We start from the raw sequence: 19,342 nt of genomic DNA, 5'->3' as shown, positions 1-19,342 counted from the left end.
TACAGATCATACAGTCTAGTCTTTATCTGTACCCTTCAGATAATATAACCTAGACCCACTTACTTTCACAAAGGGACAGCTCTAGTAATCAGAAAGAAAAAAGATTTTTTTCAAAAAACTAATTCAGCAAAAATGTTTGTCAAAATCATTCAACCTTCCCTGCTTTTGATCTTCCTTTCTTACTTCCTAGAATCTATAGGTGTGCTGGGAACCCCGATCTTGCAATTAAGAACATAACAACATAAAACCTAGTGTTTAAAATGTGTAAGGCCTATGTCTTGTAGAATTCCACTTATTATTTACTATACAAATGTACCTGTTAGAACGTATACATTCTGTTATGTCAGATGATTTCCTCATTTAACTCAGTCAAAATGCCGTGGAAATTCTGTAGTTTCACACCCCTTCTTGGAGCAATCCAGCCCACAGTCAAACCTGTACTCTTATTTGCTGGTAAGACTCTGGACCTTATAATTGCTCAAGTCTATTTAGTGCATTTCCATACAGATTGTGATGGTTAATTTTATGCAGCAATTTCACTGGCGCACAGGGAGCCCAGATACTTGGTTAAATGTGGCTGTGGGTGTGAGAGTGGGTTTCTGGATGAGACAAACTTTTGAATCTGTAGACTGTCGTCCCTCATGTGGCAGGTTGGTCTCATCTAATCCATGGAAGGCCTGAATAGAACCAAAAGGCAGAGTGAGGGAGGGTTTACTCTCTCTGTCTGTCTTCAAGCTGAGATATCTGCCTTCTCCTACCTTCAGACTAGGACACAGGGTAGAATTTACACCGTCAGCACTCCTGAGTCGCCAGCTGCAGACATGGGGACTTCTCAGCCTCCATAACTGAATAGGCCAACCCCTTACGATAAATCAATCTCTCTAGATACAGAGATACGGATATATACATATATAAATTCTTCTTCTGTTTCTCTGGAGAACTCAGACTAAAACAAATATTGAACCACAGGATTCAGGATTCTTTTTCTCGTTACCCCAACTAACTAGTATGCTGTGGGGTACCTTTAGGACCAGCTACTCGTGCATTAACGCACACTGCATGCAATGTGTTTCGAAGATATATACGCTTTTATGGTGACAAGAGTTTGCAGAGAAAGTAAGACTAGATTAATACCTGAGGGTGTAGACAGATGATTGTGAGTGTCATAATATCTTTAGCAGGGATTGTCTAAAACTACTTGGGAAAAGAAAACAGATATGCTTGGAGCAGGACGTCGTGCTCCACAGGAGGACTTGTACTGCCGAGGGGAGACCTAGGAATGGTTGCTGCCCACACTTGAAGGGGAAAGATGATAAAGGCAGGGAGAAAAGATGTGAGGCTTTATAAAGTAGACGTTTACCTGCTTTAAGCTATTTCCTAGGACCGTCCTGGTGAGAGCTGTCCTCCGTGAGCTGCTCATTTCACTCCATTATATTAAACTGTACAGTGGTCAGCCAGAACCCCAGTCATAATCTACCCGCACTCAGTATGATTATCTGGCCTAGGAAGCCCACGGAAAACACAGGCAGTCGTGTCTAGGGAAACATGGAAATCGAAGGATGCTTATTCTGTAGTCAAAGCTATTTACTAGTGGCAAGTAAATTCTTGGGGTCATTGTGAATAAAGAAAGAAACTGAGAATTTGAGAATCAGATTAAGATGGAAATGAACTTTCAAAATTGAGAGAAGCTTGACCTAGACAGAAGGTTGGCCCTTTCTGAGAGGAGTAATGTGTAGCCCTGGTCACTTGCGGCTGGTCAGATGGTGGTCACACGTGACCCCCCCCCCCCCTTCAGCCACTGCCCCGCCTGCTCCGACCTCCGCCCGCTAAGCAATCCCCTCACCCACGATTCCTAACCATACCTTCAGGGTCAGAGATGGGAAAGGTTCAAGTCTGCAGTGTGACTCAGGATCAGGGTACGTATTCATCTTTTGCAAGCTCCTTGATAATAAAAATAGGTACGGGGTAGCAGGGAGGGATAAATTGGGAGATTGGGATTGACATATATACACTGCTATATATAAGTAGATAACTAATAAGGACCCGCTGGATAACACGGGGAACTCTACCCAATACTCTGTAATGACCTATATGGGAAAAGAATCAAAAAATGAGTGGATACATGTATTTGTATAACCGATTCACTTTGCTGTGCACCTAAAACTAACACAACTATAGTCCAATAAAGATCAATTTTAAAAATTAGGCACAAATTTAGAGCCTGAATTTCAAAGACAGGAAGATGATTATGATAACAGCTCCTCAAAACGGCAGCCTCACGTCACTGTGTGAGCACATCTTGTAGTTCTTCCCCGAGAAACGCCTTCTGTCGTGCTCAGAACAGCACAGAAATTGCTTCTCAAAAGACTTCCTTGTCTCTCAAATCTGAGCTAACTCTTCCTCAGGCGTATATAACACAACACAAGATACAAATGCTGAGTTAATACTTCTCTCCACTAGGAGACGGGCCCTCTTTTCAGGCACAAAGAGGATTTTACTAGCCTATATACTGCCCGCACCTAGCATGACACCCATCGAATAATGGGTGCTCAAAAAAATGTATGGCATAGTGATTAAATAATAAATCTCTACTAAAAATAGCTCTTAATTCACCAGGATTGAGCTGCTGAATTAGAAAGGATTTACTTACTGAACAGTGACTTCAGAAATGCCTCTTTACTTGCCTTTAGTAAAACGAATAAGCAAGCATGTAATATTCATTTAGCTCTAATTTAGCCTGAAATATTACAGAAATTGGTGAAAACATGTACAACTGGTATATCTCCTGTATGAAAATATGAACTAGGATTGTGTCAAGTAGGAAAAAACAATGCAAATTCCCATCATTAAGAATAGTCAAGTCCTTCAATTGAATTTTCTTTAATTCTCCTTAAGTTATGTTACAGGAAAATATTTAGATGGGTTGCTATTTAAAACTAAAATTAAAACTTTTACACAGAGCTTCCTGCCCTGAAATGACCATGTTGTTTCTTATTCCTTATTGAAAATTAACAGCCTATCAACAACCTCATCACAATCCAACCTGGGAATTGGCGAAATCTTCATCGGGCTCTAACTCCAGAAAACTATGGCCTCCTGGTAGCATTGCTTCATTCATTACTTGCAAAAACTAGCAGGAGACCAGCTGTTCATAACACTTGTACACTATTTCTAAGGCGAAATCCTACTCACAAAGATACTATAACATTAACAAAAGCAATTCTGTACATTTGATGGAAATTTCCTTTTGAAAAGGTGCTTATACACATACTCCGTTTCGAACCTGATTCTCAGACACACATAATGGTGAGGGCTAGAATTGTTCATCCTAAATTACAGGGTTTTTTAAAAGTCTGTTTCTCAAAATTGGTAAATTATTTCAGCTTAGAAAGCCCACAGAGAAATGTGTGGAACTGTTCATGAAACCCACACATTCACTCCGAACCACTCTGAGCAGAATTGGAAGCTACTAAGGATGGTTGGAGGCAACCCTTCTCTTCATAGTCTAAATTCAGAGATGCTACTTAGCAAAGCCAAAGCTAAATGCTATACTATCTAAAAGCCACATAAGAATAACACCGTAAAGCTAGTATAATAAATGTGTTTGTTGAATTATGGTTCAAATGTGGTATTTTCACCTCAATTATGCTTAATCCTGGTACCTCAAAGGCTCTCCTTTTTTCCTTTTAATATTTTAATCAGGGATCCCGTTTGAGCTGGAATTTTGAAAGGCTCAGAACTACTCTTGCCTTGACACAAAATTTTGGGTTTTTGTTATGACTATAACAAGTAATGTTTTCATAATCCTCTGTTTCTGAGTTGAGCTGTGAAAAGTAGCTTTTGATATTTGGTATTATTATTTGCTTTCTTTTTTGGCCGTTGATCCTGGCACCCTAGAGTGTTTTTTCAAAGACTGTAGCAATAGCAAACCCTCCCAGAGTTTGGCTACTGATTTAGAGCAAAAAAGCTGGATATTCTATGGGTAATTCAGTAGTTTCTCAACGTTAACTTTGTTTGGTTAGATTTTCATTCTTAATTAATTAATCCTAAATATGAAAACATTTCATTAATATGTGATGCTAACAAGAAAAAGGCAGACACTATACATAATCTTAAGTGAGTCTAGTAGCAAAAGTTGAACTGGCCAAAACACCGATTTCTAATTTAAAAGATGTACTGACTCCAATGCACCTAGAATTGGAAAAGAAAACAAAAGCCTGTTATCCTTAACTCAAAGCATTTCCCACAATAGTGCATTGCTCTACGAACTTAGTTTAAGTTTCACTTAAACATATTATACGACTTTATTTTTCTTGATATATTGTTTGGCTTAATTATCATTTACTATCATTTTTATCACCCTATTTACTTAACAAAAGAATTATGATAAACTACCTCTGTTTAGTGAGTTTTAGGGTCATTTCCTTAGGGAAAAATAAAAAAGAGAAATGGATTATATCTTGAAAAGATGTAGGACTAATTGTGTATGCATATATTTTATGAAAATGTTGATTTGCAATTTATTTCTTAGTTGATCTAATCCTTAATCTTAGATGTCTCCAAACTAATGTAAGATAAAAAATTAAAAATTATAGTAAAATATAAATGAATTTATCTCAAACAAAATTAGTAACGTCAAGTAAACTAAGCACATTATGTATAGAAACTCATTTATACCTTCATACAACCTTATCCATTAGGAGCATCACTTTACAAATAAGGAAACAGAGGATTGGAGAGTTTAAACAGGAAGCTTGAATACCTCCAGGTAGTGAATTCCTGGGCTAACATCTGAACCCAGTTAACAAAAAACAAACAAAAAAACATGTTTGGAACCACTTGCTATATGGCTGATGAATTGGAGGGTAGAGATTACATGTAAGGATTGCTGAGAAGTGTAAATGTATGTAAGCTGCCTATGACTGTGTCACCCATCACCTGTGTGACTTTGGATAAGGTGATTACCGAGATTCAATGTCCTCATCCATAAAATGAAAGTATTACCCAGACAAATTCAATCAAAGCTGCATTTTAGAGGGTATAAGTGTGGACCAAATTAATCATGACCATTCCATGGTGGTCAGCATTAAAAACAACAATGGTCAACAAAAGCGGTTTACACCGTCCTCAGCATCTCAGTGCTTCAAAACTTTTGTTGGTACTTCCTGTCAACACTGCTGTCACTTACGAGTTACTGCATGTTGCAATTATGGGACCACAAAAGCCCCAAAAACACTGAACCTGAGAAATTCTTGTCAGATATAACAGGAGTGTCCTTGAGCACTAGTAAAGGAATAACAAACCTGGTGTTCTTCAGTTTACTTGAAAATATACTCTTTTGAAATTGCCTGGATTACTAAATGAAGTAAGTCAGACAGAGAAAGACAAATATCAAATGATATCACTTATGTGTAGAATCTTAAAAAATGATACAAATGAACTTATTTATAAAACAGAAATAGCCTCACAGGCATAGAAAACAAACTTATGGTCACCAGAGGGGAAGCAGGGGAGGGATACATTAAGAGTTTGGGGTTAAAATATACACACCATGATATATAAAATAGTTAACCAACAAACACTTATAGCACAGGGAACTCTACTCAATATCTTGTAATAACCTATAATGGAAAAGAATGTAAAAAAATCACTTTGCTCTACATATGAAACTAACACGACAATGTAAATCAACTATATTTCAATAAAAAAATTATTTTTAATAGCCTGGATTGTCTGCACTAGCTCGATCAGTTTCTGTTTTAGCTGATTTTCTAATTACATTGGAATAAAAGCAATTATACCTAGATTATAAGTAGAAGACAAAATAGCTCATCACACTGTGACAAAACCTACACAATCCTTGGATCCAATGGGAAGGGTGGTGATGTGGGCATCCCAGCATTGGTCCTCAGAGTACCAGCAACCTCTCAGTGTGCTTTACTGAAGTTATACCTAGGAGTGGATGCTGATTCGTATATAGGGGGTCTGGCATTTTTACTAGATACTGTTGACAGTTTCTAATAAGAATACACCAAATTAACTCCTATCTGCAGCCGGAGAGAATTCTTATTTCTTAACTAACTTGAAATCTTTGAAAACATTTGGTAATTAAAAAAAATATTTTCTCTGTAGTCATTTTAGGATTTGTGTGAGAGCACTATGATTTTGATTTGGGTTTTGATGCTGATTGAAAGAGATTCTTCTAGTATATTTTGGCCATTTGTTATCCTCGTCAGTAAGTTATCAGCCCATCTCTCTATCGCATTGTTTAATTAATACTGGTCTGCAAATATTATTTATATATTTTAGATAGGAATCTTAAGTCAAATGCACGTAAGGCAAAATACATCTGTTAATCTGCCTTTTGGCTCACTTAATAATGTCTTTTTGATAAACATTATTTATTTTAATGTAGTCAAATTTATTAATTTGACTATATTAAAATTAAAAAGTATTGTTAGTGCTTTCTCTGTCTTATTTGAGAAATGTTTGCCCTCACGAAATTGATGATGTTGCTTTTTATTTTGTTCCCTAACGGCTTGTTTGCCACTCACCTTTCAATCTGCACTGTATTTGAAATTGGTTTTTATGGCTGGAGCGCACAAAACATCTACTTCCCACCATATGCATATCTAATCCACTCAGCACTGTCTGCTGAAGTGGCAGTCTTTTCTTCCCTTCACTGCAGTGTGACTTCTATTGTAAGTTAGGGGACCACGTATGCTTGTCCTATTTCTGAACTTTCTCCCTACTTATCTGTCACTGCACTGAATCACAGGGGCTTAATCATGACAGCTTTATAGGAGGTCTTCTCACTGTCAGAGTAAATCCTCTTTCTTTTCTTTTGTGTAGTTTTCATCAGATTGCCTTGGATCTTCTTAGGCCTTTGCATATCTCATGAGTTTTTAAATAATTTTGTCAGTTTAAAAACCAACCAAACAAAGCAAACCCAGATGTCTATTGTGCTGAATCTATTGTTCAGTTAGGAAGGAAATGCCCTCTCTTTTTTTTTTCTTATTCCATATGAATTTTATTTATTTATTTTTTAACATCTTTATTGGAGTATAATTGCTTTACAATGGTGTGCTGGTTTCTGCTTTATTAACAAAGCGAATCAGCTATACATATACATATGTTCCCATATCTCCTCTGTCTTGTGTCTCCCTCCCACCCTCCCTATCCCACCCCTCTAGGTGGTCACAAAGCACCAAGCTGATCTCCCTGTGCTATGCGGCTGCTTCCCACTAGCTATTTTACATTTGGTAGTGTATATATGTCCATGCCACTCTCTCACTTCGTCCCAGCTTACCCTTCCCCCTCCCCGTGTCCTCGAGTCCATTCTCTACGTCTGCGTCTTTATTCCTGTCCTGCCCCTAGGTTCTTCAGAACTTTTCTTTTTTTTTTTTTTATTCCATATATATGTGTTAGCATACAGCACTCATTTTCTCTTTCTGACTTACCTCACTCTGTATGACAGACTCTAGGTCCATCCACCTCACTACAAAAAACTCAATTTTGTTTCTTTTTATGGCTGAGTAATATTCCATTGTATATATGTGCCACATCTTCTTTATTTATTTGTCTGTCAATGGACACTTAGGTTGCTTCCATGTCCTGGCTATTGTAAATAGAGCTGCAATGAATATTGTGGTACATGACTCCTTTTGAATTATGGTTTTCTCAGGGTATATGCCCAGTAGTGGGATTGCTGGGTCATATGGTAGTTCTATTTTTAGTCTTTTAATGAACCTGACTACTGTTCTTCATAGTGGCTGAATCAATTTACATTCCCACCAACAGTGCAAGAGGGTTCCCTTTTCTCCATACCCTCTCCAGCATTTGTTGTTTGTAGATTTTTTGATGATGGCGTGAGGTGTTACCTCATTGTAGTTTTGATTTGCATTTCTCTAATGATTAGTGATGTTGAGCATTCTTTCCTGTGTTTGTTGGCAATCTGTATATCTTCTTTGGAGAAATGTCCATTTAGGTCTTCTGCCCATTTTTGGATTAGGTTGTTTTTTTTGATATTGAGCTGCATGAGTTGCTTGTAAATTTTGTAGATTAATCCTTTGTCAGTTGCTTCATTTGCAGATATTTTCTTCCATTCTGAGGCTTGTCTTTTCATCTTGTTCATGTTTTCCTTTGCTATGCAAAAGCTTTTAAGTTTCATTAGGTCTCAATTGTTTATTTTTATTTTTATTTCCATTTCTCTAGGAGGTGGTCATAAAGGATCTTGATGTGATTTATGTCATGGAGTGTTCTGCCTATGTTTTTGTCTAAGAATTTTATAGTGTCTGGACTTACATTTAGGTCTTTAATCCATTTTGAGTTTATTTTTGTGTATGGTGTTAAGGAGTGTTCTAATTTCATTTTTTTACATGTAGCTGTCCAGTTTTCCCAGCACCTCTTATTGAAGAGGCTGACTTTTCTCCATTGTATATTCTTGCCTCCTTTATCAAAGATAAGGTGACTATATGTGCATGGGTTTATCTCTGGGTTTTCTATCCTGTTCCATTGATATATATTTCTGTTTTTGTACCAGTACCATACTGCCTTGATTACTGTAGCTTTGTAGTATTGTCTGAAGTCTAGGAACCTGATTCCTCCAGCTCCAGTTTACCTTGTTTCTTACTGTACAAACTCTTAAGGCTTGACTCCATTCAGAATGATCCTTGATTTTTAATTTCCCAATGATTTAGACTCCATGAATAGATTAAAAAAAATCATTATCCCACTAACTTTTCAGTCCAACAGTATGTCAAAAAAACCTGATTTCCAGGAAGTGTCTGAGTTACACCATTCATATTATTTTGAAATGGATGCTCTAGCACAAATCACTTGAGGGAAAGAATCATCTACGCATTGTCAGGAATTAAACCAACAGTGCTAGGATTCACTGTTTAAGGGGGGAAAATCTCTAATTTTGAAATATTAAAAATTAAGGACCTGTTTGGTTTTTATAAATTTTTATTTTGAAATAAGTTTAGCTTCACAGAAGGTTGTACAACTATGTAGAGACAAATCTCATCCCTCAGAGCCTCTTCTGAGGACAATCTCTTACACAACCATAGTGCAATGTCACAACCCAGAAACTGACAAAGGTTCCACCCACAGAGGTTATTCATACATCTACAGCTACACATGACCTGGTGTGTGTAGCTCTATCCAATTTCATTACACACGTAGCCTTGGGTAACCATCTCCATGATGAAGGTGGAAGATGTGAGGAATGGGGGTGGCCTATGTGAGGGGTAAAAAGAAGGAGTCTTGTGCTGATTGTACAGTTGAGTGAATTGTTTTCTAATATAAATTGTAGAATTTGTTTCTACTTAAGGTTTTTAAAACACATTTAGAGAAAGTTTATACTGTTGCCCTTGAGGTGAAATTCTCCATGAATAAAGTCAAAATAAACAAGCAAGAAGACGGAGATTTTAAAGGGATAATTGATTAAAATCACAGCCGACCACCCTCTTTTCAGATTGTCTTACTATTTAAATTAAAGTGTCTGGGGGGAAGAAGTATTTGACAACAAATAGAATTCAAATGACCTCTTGTGTTTGTTAACTTTATTAATTGCTTTAACTCCAAGTGCCTGCATTTACTGGCACAGAAAGTTCCGGTTATTTATGGCCCTTTATTGTGGAAGACCTTTGTTCTTTGTGTTTTTCAGCTCTGTTATTCTTAAGAGCCAGGAACTCTGACAGCTGCTGCCAGCCCTATGCAGTTTGTTTAAAACAATAGGGAAAATTGCCTAGCAACCTCACATCCAGCTTCTGGTACCCTCCTGGAGATCACATTCCAGACACACTCTGCTCATCTCCACCAGCTCACAGGGGAACACACACACACACACACACACACACACACACACACACACACACACTATATCAAAACTAGACTGACCTTCACTTTCCTAAAATAAATGGCCCCATTTTTCACAACCAATGCATTTCTCCAGCATGCAGATCAGAGCTGGGTTGTTAACTCTGAAGTGCTTATAGAGATTTACAGAAATGAATTCGTTTCACCCTCTGCAGAGTTTGCTGTCAGAGGTGTACTTTTTAAAGATGGAAGTGTGCAGCCTCCATTGCTAAAATGGAAAAAATATACCCCTTACACTTTATTAAATATTTAATGCCTTATAACTAGTGATATTGACAGAGCTGTGGGAATTCAAGTTTATTGGGAGTCAGTTTCAGAGCCTGGAAGAGGAGTGAAACCAGCATTCTATGAATCTTGATTACAACCAGGATTTCAGTCTGCTCCTGTTGTATTTCCTTCTTTTGTACTGCTGTTCATCAGGTGATTATGATAGACATTTAGGATGTTATTGGACTTTGTGAGGAGAGCACTATATCAAAGGCTCAGAAGGCTGGACTTCAACTGTGGAGTTGCATTTGTTTTGTGTTCCATATCTACATAGATCTAGGTAATCACTTCACTTCTTTATCTTTATATCCTCATCTGCATGATAGAAACTTACACTAAATGATCACTAGGGTCCCGTCCCATTTAACATCCCAGGATTCCATAGACAGTGTTGGTTTTCTATGAGACTGTTTTATACAGAAAATTGAGGAGGGAAAAGCTATGCTAGATAGTTTTTTCCTTCTTGTAACTATGCTGTTAGGCCCAACATTGCTGTTTGTAAAACTGGGAGAAAAGGGTGAATCAGAGGGCCACAGACACATACACAACCCTGGCAGGAGTACACATATGTACAACTATTCCACATAATAATACAAGTTATATATAGAACTTTTTGAAAGTTGGGGGATGATTTAAGGTCAAAGCAGTAAGAAAGAGCAATTCTAATGCAGAGGTCAGAAATTACAGCCTGTGGACCAAATCCATCCAGCCTGCTACTTAATTTTGTAAACAAAGATTTATTGGAACACGGTTCACCCATTCTTTTACATATTATCTGTGGCTGCTTTCCTGCTAGGATGCCATAGTTAAGTCATTGTGACAGAAGCCATATGTCACAAAGCTGAAATACTTACTATTTGTCCATTTACAGAAAAACTGTGTGGATTCCTGTTGCAGTGTATGAGAACCTTTGTTGTATTTATTTAGACTTGAAATCAGTCAAGTCAATGAGATTATGTACATATAAATGAAAGAGAAAATTTTATAACTATTAAATTGTACAATTCAATGTTCTAGATTATCTATTATTTCAATAGAGCTCATAGTCACAAAGAAATTAAAGACTGAATTTGATGGAAGAGAATAAATGTGTTTGTCCTTAATTTTTCAAAATGAGTTATTGCTTTTAGGTTTGCTCATATATTTATAGTTAAATATTCAGAAACTGTTTGGAAACATCAAGGTTACTACATGTGAAATATAATATCTGATCAGAGGATGTTATGTGAAAATTTGGAGCTCCTCCAAAAAAAAAGAAAACCGCAACAGTAATCCTGAGGAAAATGTGGAATTCAGGGGCCTGGTTTCCATCAATATCACTGACAGCATGATTGTAAATTTACACATCATCAACGTAAAGCTGATCATCTTACATTATGATACGCTTTATAGCTTTATATACACCTTCCTACCACTGGATCAGGACTGTTTAATTTCTCAATCATACGTTACTTTCTGAAGTGATTAGCAGAATCTTTAAAACAGAAATATAAAAAAATATATTAAATCAATGGAGAAAGGAATGTTCAACTTCTCTGTTTCTTCCTTGTCTTTAATCCCTTCTAACCCACACCCCAAGCAGCAAAACACATGGAGACAGAGTTTTATCTTGCTAAGAACTTCCTCAACACATAGGTAATTTTCACTCTTATAGAAGAATACAATGTAGGTTAATACTTTATCTCCCAGTGCTCTGAGGAGAATCTTGTCATAGAAAAGGTCATCTCTGAATAGTAGACACAATTCAGCCCCATCACTATGGAGTCAGAAAGCAATATTTTCTTTTCATTTGAAACATTTGAACCCAGAAGGATAGATTGTGTCATCTCTTTTCTTACCAACTGGCCCCTCCGACAGGCCCTCCTGGGCTGTCCAGTGACAGCCTGGTCTGTCTATGGTGAGACTATGGTGAGATCTATTTTGCTCGGCTCTTACCTTTTATTCTTTGGTCTCGTTTCCAGCCACATGCACTGCCTCTCTGCCCCTAAATGCGGAGTTTTGTAACAGGGTGTCCTTCGGTCTGATCTTTTTTTGCTACCCAGGTCGGGTCAACACGGTTTGTGATGCTCTTGTTCTCTTCTCTCCTCATAACTGTCAAGTTACCTGGAGATGGGCATCCTCAACCTCATGTCCTCTTGCCTTTGGATCTGCCCCCTGCCAAGGAGCAGTTCTGATTTTGATCCTGTCCAATTGGGCAGATGCGGCCACCCTCCCTGCCTGTGTTTTGCTTTTGCTGCCATCTGCTGGGGAACCAATTATTTCATCTCAGACACGCCTGACAGCTTGCTTGAAACTTCTGCTCAGCCAACTCAGTGCATCTTATTAACTAGACCTGCGTCGTCAGGTCCCCCAGATCCGACCTGCCTAAGTTGGAAGGTCTGCCCCCGTATCTAAGTTGTCTAATCACACAGCAAGTAACTCGAGAAGAGAATACTAGAAATCACTGAAATGAAAATCAGCGTGAGAAGGTACGTTTGCTTGCTTTCTGTGAATTTTACTTAAGGTGCATTTTTCTGTGTGTGTATTTTGCCACATTCTCAGAGACCTGCCTATCTGGATACAGAACACTTCCCGATATCAGGCCGATATCAGTGAAGAGGCCAGTTTCCATACAGAGTCCACATAAAAGAAGGGAGTTCACAGGGGCATTTCAACCAGACAGACTTGACAGGTAACTCTGGCACCACCACAAATAAGCCATGGTACTGAGAAAACATGACTTAAGTAATTCTAAACCTTATTTTCCTTACTTTAAAATTGTGTAGGGACTTCCCTGGTGGCACAGTGGTTAAGAATCCACCTGCCACTGCAGGGGACATGAGTTTGAGCCCTGGTCCAGGAAGATCCCATATGCCATGGAACAACTAAGCCCGTGCGCCACAACTACTGAGCCCGCGAGCCACAACTACTGAAGCCCACGCACTAGAGCCCGTGCTCCGCAACAAGAGAAGCCACTGCAATGAGAAGCCCGTGAACCACAACGAAGAGTAGCCCCTGCTCGCCACAACTAGAGAAAGCCCACACGCAGCAACAAAGACCCAACACAGCCAAAAATAAATAAATTTATAAAATTGTGTAAACTACCATCAACCATTACAATTTGTGAAGAATAAGAAAATAATGCATGTTAATACTTACCTCAGTGCCAGGTACACAAACTTCATCGATAAGTGAGACTCATGCTGTCTTGGACCACATGTATTGAGGTGGAATACTTAGGTCCAATTATGGTGAAAGGAAATGAACTCCCCCCCTTTCTCTTTTTCTAAAACACTGTTCTAGTCTATGACATCATCTTCATTTTTATCTCTCTTTTCTGCCTACAAGAATTCTTTGTCCACACGGGATAATTCATACATGTCATTGCCTAACTGGACACAAGCCAAAGGAAGAAATAGAATTTGTAAAAGGAAAATGGAAAAAGCTCTCGCGTTCTCTAATGCAGAAAATGGAAAAAGCTCTCGCGTTCTCTAACGGTCTCTTTTTTAACCATAAATATGCAGTTGAAGAGAACTTGCATTTCAGTGATTTATACTCTACCTCCTGGTTTTGATTTTAAGGTCTCAGGAAGTTTCAGTGTTTAAATCATCAGAAGAGATACAGCTGATCAGTTTGAAAAAAGTCAGTCTTTAAGGGAAGCTCATGAATGGACTCCGAACCCGGTGACGTTTGTCAGCAATGTTGTTCTTTCTATGTCTTTGGCAAACATACTGCTAAAAGTGCTTGATACACAGAATATACCTATAATTGGAAAAGAAATGCTTGCATATTTGGTATCTGGTACTTATTCTACCTATGCCCTCATGAAAGTTCCTGTTGAACATTTGCCAGCTGGAACCATGGCCAACGTCAGGTAGAGAAGATTGATTTGTTCTCACAATTAATAAAATTGCCTAACAAAAAGAGCAAGTTGGTAAATCATTCTCAGATGGTTTGGATTTAGAATTTATTGGCATTTGTTTTTTCCTGAATGTAAATAACTAGAATAAGGTTTAAAGGCTGCAAATTAAGGAAGACATCCCATGATAAGGTTATCGTTTGCCTTAAAATTTGAAATTATCAAAAGATATTCACCCAATTATCTTTAGAATTGTTGAAGAAAATTCTGAGGGTAGTTTATATCCTTTCAGTGAGAATAAGAGTTAATAGAATTTATTTCTGTGCAGTAAAGAAAGTAAAAAGAAAAAAATCTAGATTTCTGATTCTTACAAATTCCTTTGTCCTTAACATCCTGTTAAATGCGTCAGCCCTAATGACTTAATCTGCTCAGGCTGCCATAATGAAACATCAGGGACTATTCACTTAAGCAAACAACAGACTTTTATGTCTCACAGGTCTGGGGGCTGGGAAGTCTAGGATCAGGGTGCTGGCCAAAGTGGTCCCTAGGGAGGGCTCTGTCCTTGGCTTGCAGGGGGCCTCCTTCTTGCTGTGTCTTCATGTGAAGGACAGAGAGAGAAGGAAGGGATTCTAGGGAGCTCTCTGGCACCTCTTCTTACAAGGACACTAACCCTATCAGATTGGGGTCCCACCCTTTTGACCTCATTTATCCTTAATTCCTCCCTATGGGTCCTGTCTCCAAATATTGTCACATCCGGTTATTTTCAACACACAAATTTGGTACACAACACACAAACTGGTACACTGTTCAGTCCACATCACTGAATCTACACTTTTGGATGGAAATACAATTCTCAATGTTGTGTGTATTTGTTCTGTAAATGCCATCAATGTGTACTTTTTTTTAAATTTAATTTTTTAAAATTTTTATTGGAGTATAATTGATTTACAGTGTTGTTAGTTTTTTCATGGGTGCCTTGATCATAACACAAAATTATAGGAGACTGTTATGTCTAGGAACACACAAGTATATTCTAAAATGTTAGAAATTTGTTACTTGAAAAACTCTAAAATGTAAGGAAATTTCTAATATAAAATCTATATATTAAAAATATGTAAATATTGGAATTAATGTGTCATGATAAACCTGCCTTCTAAGAACTACTTTAAATGCTAATTATATCATTACATGAGAAAGAGAATACTTGAAATATATGTAAGGCTAACCCAAGGATATTTAAATTAAGCCATTTGAAGTTAAACCAATAGCAAGTTAGAACAGGGATGCAGAGATATTCACAATTTCAAGATATCAACAAAATAGGAGGTTCCTTTGATGACAGCAGAACTTCTATTACTTTATTATTAGCACAGAAATCTCCCATACATTATTTGATTTCATCCCACGGCATCTCTCTGACCAAAAAAAAAAAATCAAGCAGTGTATTATCTCCTACTCATTTAAAGAAACTAGTCTAAAATGATCATGAATTTGTTAAAGTTCCATCAGTATATGAGAAGCTGTGGGAGTACTCAGGTAACTATACAAGTCCAAGTCTTCTCACTCAGCATTTAAACAACATCACCTTATTTTCTACTTCTTGTTCATAACTTTACTATTAATCAGAAAATCAAGCAGGTAAATTTCAAGCGTGTAAAGTTGGTTATTCATTCAGATAGTTAATTAGACTCTGAATTATTGTAAAAACTGTTAATCTTCTCATATGGGTTGCTGCAACCCCTCCCCTTCCATTTTTGATTTTTACTATAATTCCTCCTATTTATAAATGAATAGAACATTTTCCCCTTCAAAGGGAAAGAAATATAAAAGATCCTCAAACTATTTTATTTGCCTTTAGTCATGAATTGCCTGAGCACTTTGGAACTATCAATTATCTTTCCTTCCTCAATGTCTGAGCATCTGCAGTGCTGCTCTAGTTCCCTGGGATTACTCCCCAAACAATGCTTTTGGTGCATGCAACCTTTTATCTGCAGAGGACTCAGCACTCAGTGCCAAGGGAGTGGTTTTGGGTCAACATCATTTGCAACTATGGACAGAACCTTCTTTGTTCCTGTTTAGATAATTACATCAGTCTTGTTGTCATGCCTGTGTATTGGAATGAGGTTTAGCATAAAGATGGAGGAATTTCAAATGCAATCGGAAAATAGTGCTGACAAATAGCTTTTGTGATTTATTGTTTAAACTCAGCATACACTTATTTAGGATATTGAATTAAACCAAAGAATAGCTATCCTGTAGGACTGCAACAAAACAATAATATTTGCATCCATTAGAAAGTCTGAACCATAACATTTTATAAGTATTTATTCCTTTGACTCAGTTTAACCTTTTAAATAAAATTTCTTTGAGGAACACAATGCTTACCTCAGCTCCAATAAAATTCATTCCTCAGATGAGACTAGCAAAGAGTTTGTCCTATTATAAGCTACATGTTTCTTTCAGCTGAAGCTCATGAAAATAGTAGACTTATCTCTGTTGTGAAGATTCACTGCCCATGGTGTGGTCAGAGGTTTGGAGGTTGGAGTTTGTTAAGAAAAGTACCCTAGGTATTCCCAGGCACAGATGCAAGAAAAATGGCTCACGATGTTTTGTGGATAGGGCTCCTTAAGACCCCTATTAAGCCACTGAACATAAGGGATTAATAGATAATATTAAATCATGCCAAAAACCCTTCCTTAAAGCAGAGAACTCCATGTTGAAAAGCAGAAACCAACCCAAGGGCGTGAAATCTAACTTTTTCATCCTTCCTAATAATAAATGTAACCATTTTTCTTAATGTTAAAATATACTTATGTAAGAAATAAACCATGAATCCACAGAAATATGAAGTCTACCTGATTTAAAAAAAAAAACCTTATAGAAAAGAACTTTAAGAATTAGATTGATCATTTCTTTTCAAATAACTTAGTAAATTCAACTTTTAGTTTAGTTTAGCAATGCATAGAAAGCTCACATTACAACTGTGAAGGAGATAACTTGGAAGTGGTTTCTGAGTAGTAGACGGGATTACATCGACAGGTAGTTGTAGAAAAGTTGGCATGTCAGACGCAGTAAAAACATACTGAAGGGAATATCAATGTAAAAAAAAAAAGGTGAATCATTGATTTGATCTTTTGCTCAGTGGGAGTGTGGAATTTGAATCTTGGAAGCAGCAGATGAGAAAGGGATTGATTTAGGCCTTTGAAGTGAAATCCTAGCCCAGACAGTCGTGCCATGGAAGCCACAAAGCCTAGAGCGAGCTCAATAAAACTCTGCGGGTGAGGGCGCATATTATAGGAAGGATCTAGAAAAGTTCATATTGGAATATCTGAGCTGTGGCTCACAGGCAAGGACCTACCATCTGGAGAACAGGATGACACCGAAGTAGATGCCAAAAAAAAAAACTGAAAGGAAACGGGGAAGTAAAAATATTTCTGGGGCTACGCAGTAGACGGAGACTCAAGCACGGAAAATAGCAGGTTGCTTAAAAACGATCAAAACTTCTGCAAAAAGTTGAACTATAAGCTATAAGGGAAAACCGTCAAAACTCCAGCCAATAATCAATAATGGTTAATTAAAAAAAGAATGCCTCTATGGAAAATCACATTGGCTAGTTTATATTATGCATTTGACATATTTACATTAAAAATATATTTACTATCGTATTTTAAAGTAATGCTTCGTATTTGAATTACTCAATGTTGTGTGATGTTGTCACGATGTTTTCCCTTCCTCAAATGTGGAGTAGTTACATTTAAAAAGAATAATGAACATGGTCAGATCAGAATTAATAAAACTAACTAGTCCGATCATAAATAGTTTCACTAGAGCTGTGCTAACCCTAACCATAAACCTAAACCTAACCCTAACCCTAACCCCATTACTTGCTGCCCTATCTTGTAATCTGTCAGGGCAGCAAAGTGATCTCAAAGCAAGGGGTTCACATTCCTTCCTCATGAGTCATCTTTCCAGCCTTTAACAATATCAGATGTCTTTTAAATCAAACAAAAAGCTCTACCCGAAACCATAAACAAGACCAAAAGACAACCCTCAGAATGGGAGAAAATATTTGCAAATGAAGCAACCGACAAAGGATTAATCTCCAAAATTTACAAGCAGCTCATGCAGCTCAATAACAAGAAAACAAACAACCCAATCCAAAAATGGGCAGAAGACCTAAATAGACATTTCTCCAAAGAAGATATACAGACTGCCAACAAACACATGAAAGAATGCTCAACATCATTAATCATTAGAGAAATGCAAATCAAAACTACAATGAGATATCATCTCACACCAGTCAGAATGGCCATCATCAAAAAATCTAGAAACAATAAATGCTGGAGAGGGTGTGGAGAAAAGGGAACACTCTTGCACTGCTGGTGGGAATGTGAATTGGTTCAGCCACTATGGAGAACAGTATGGAGGTTCCTTAAAAAACTACAAATAGAACTACCATATGACCCAGCAATCCCACTACTGGGCATATACCCTGAGAAAACCAAAATTCAAAAAGAGTCATGTACCAAAATGTTCATTGCAGCTCTATTTACAATAGCCCAGAGATGGAAACAACCTAAGTGCCCGTCATCGGATGAATGGATAAAGAAGATGTGGCACATATATACAATGGAATATTACTCAGCCATAAAAAGAAACGAAATTGAGCTATTTGTGATGAGGTGGATAGACCTAGAGTCTGTCATACAGAGTGAAGTAAGTCAGAAAGAAAAAAACAAATACCGTATGCTAACACATATATATGGAATTTAAGAAAAAAATGTCATGAAGAACCTAGGGGTAAAGCAGGAATAAAGACGCAGACCTCTTAGAGAACGGACTTGAGGTTATGGGGAGGGGGAAGGGTGAGCTGTGACAGGGCGAGAGAGAGTCATGGGCATATACACACTAACAAAGGCAGTAAGGTAGATAGCTAGTGGGAAGCAGCCGCATGGCACAGGGATATTGGCTCGGTGCTTTGTGACAGCCTGGAGGGGTGGGATAGGGAGGGTGGGAGGGAGGGAGACGCAACAGGGAAGACATATGGGAACATATGTTTATGTATGACTGATTCACTTTGTTATAAAGCAGAAACTAACACACCATTGTAAAGCAATTATACCCCAATAAAGATGTTAAAAAAAAAAAAAAAAAAAAAAAAAAAGCTCTACCCTGGAGAAAATGACCTATAGTGCCTTCCGTTTAACATCAGTTTAGCCCTTTTGTCCTTTTACAAGTACACTGGGAGCAGTTTGTGACACTAGCGCTGTGTCTGACCTAACATTCTGGATGAAGACATTAAAATTAATTTGAAAATAATTTCTTTAAAAAGCTGGAATATCACAATATTGATGC

At 37.5% G+C, this 19,342-nt stretch overlaps 1 long non-coding RNA gene across 1 annotated transcript in view; it reads right to left on the bottom strand.

Moving 5' to 3' along the window:
* LOC125964213 (uncharacterized) overlaps window positions 1-12,323 on the bottom strand; it is a 77,427-nt gene extending 65,104 nt beyond the window's left edge. The window contains exon 1 of the long non-coding RNA XR_007476973.1: window positions 12,085-12,323. This is a non-coding gene — a long non-coding RNA (uncharacterized LOC125964213). The remainder of the gene's footprint in view (window positions 1-12,084) is intronic.
* Between the last annotated feature and the right edge of the window lie 7,019 nt (window positions 12,324-19,342).

The sequence above is a fragment of the Orcinus orca genome, chromosome 4 (genome assembly GCF_937001465.1).
Source record: "Orcinus orca chromosome 4, mOrcOrc1.1, whole genome shotgun sequence".
NCBI classification, from domain to species: domain Eukaryota; kingdom Metazoa; phylum Chordata; class Mammalia; order Artiodactyla; family Delphinidae; genus Orcinus; species Orcinus orca.
This window is presented reverse-complemented; position numbering and strand designations above follow the sequence as displayed.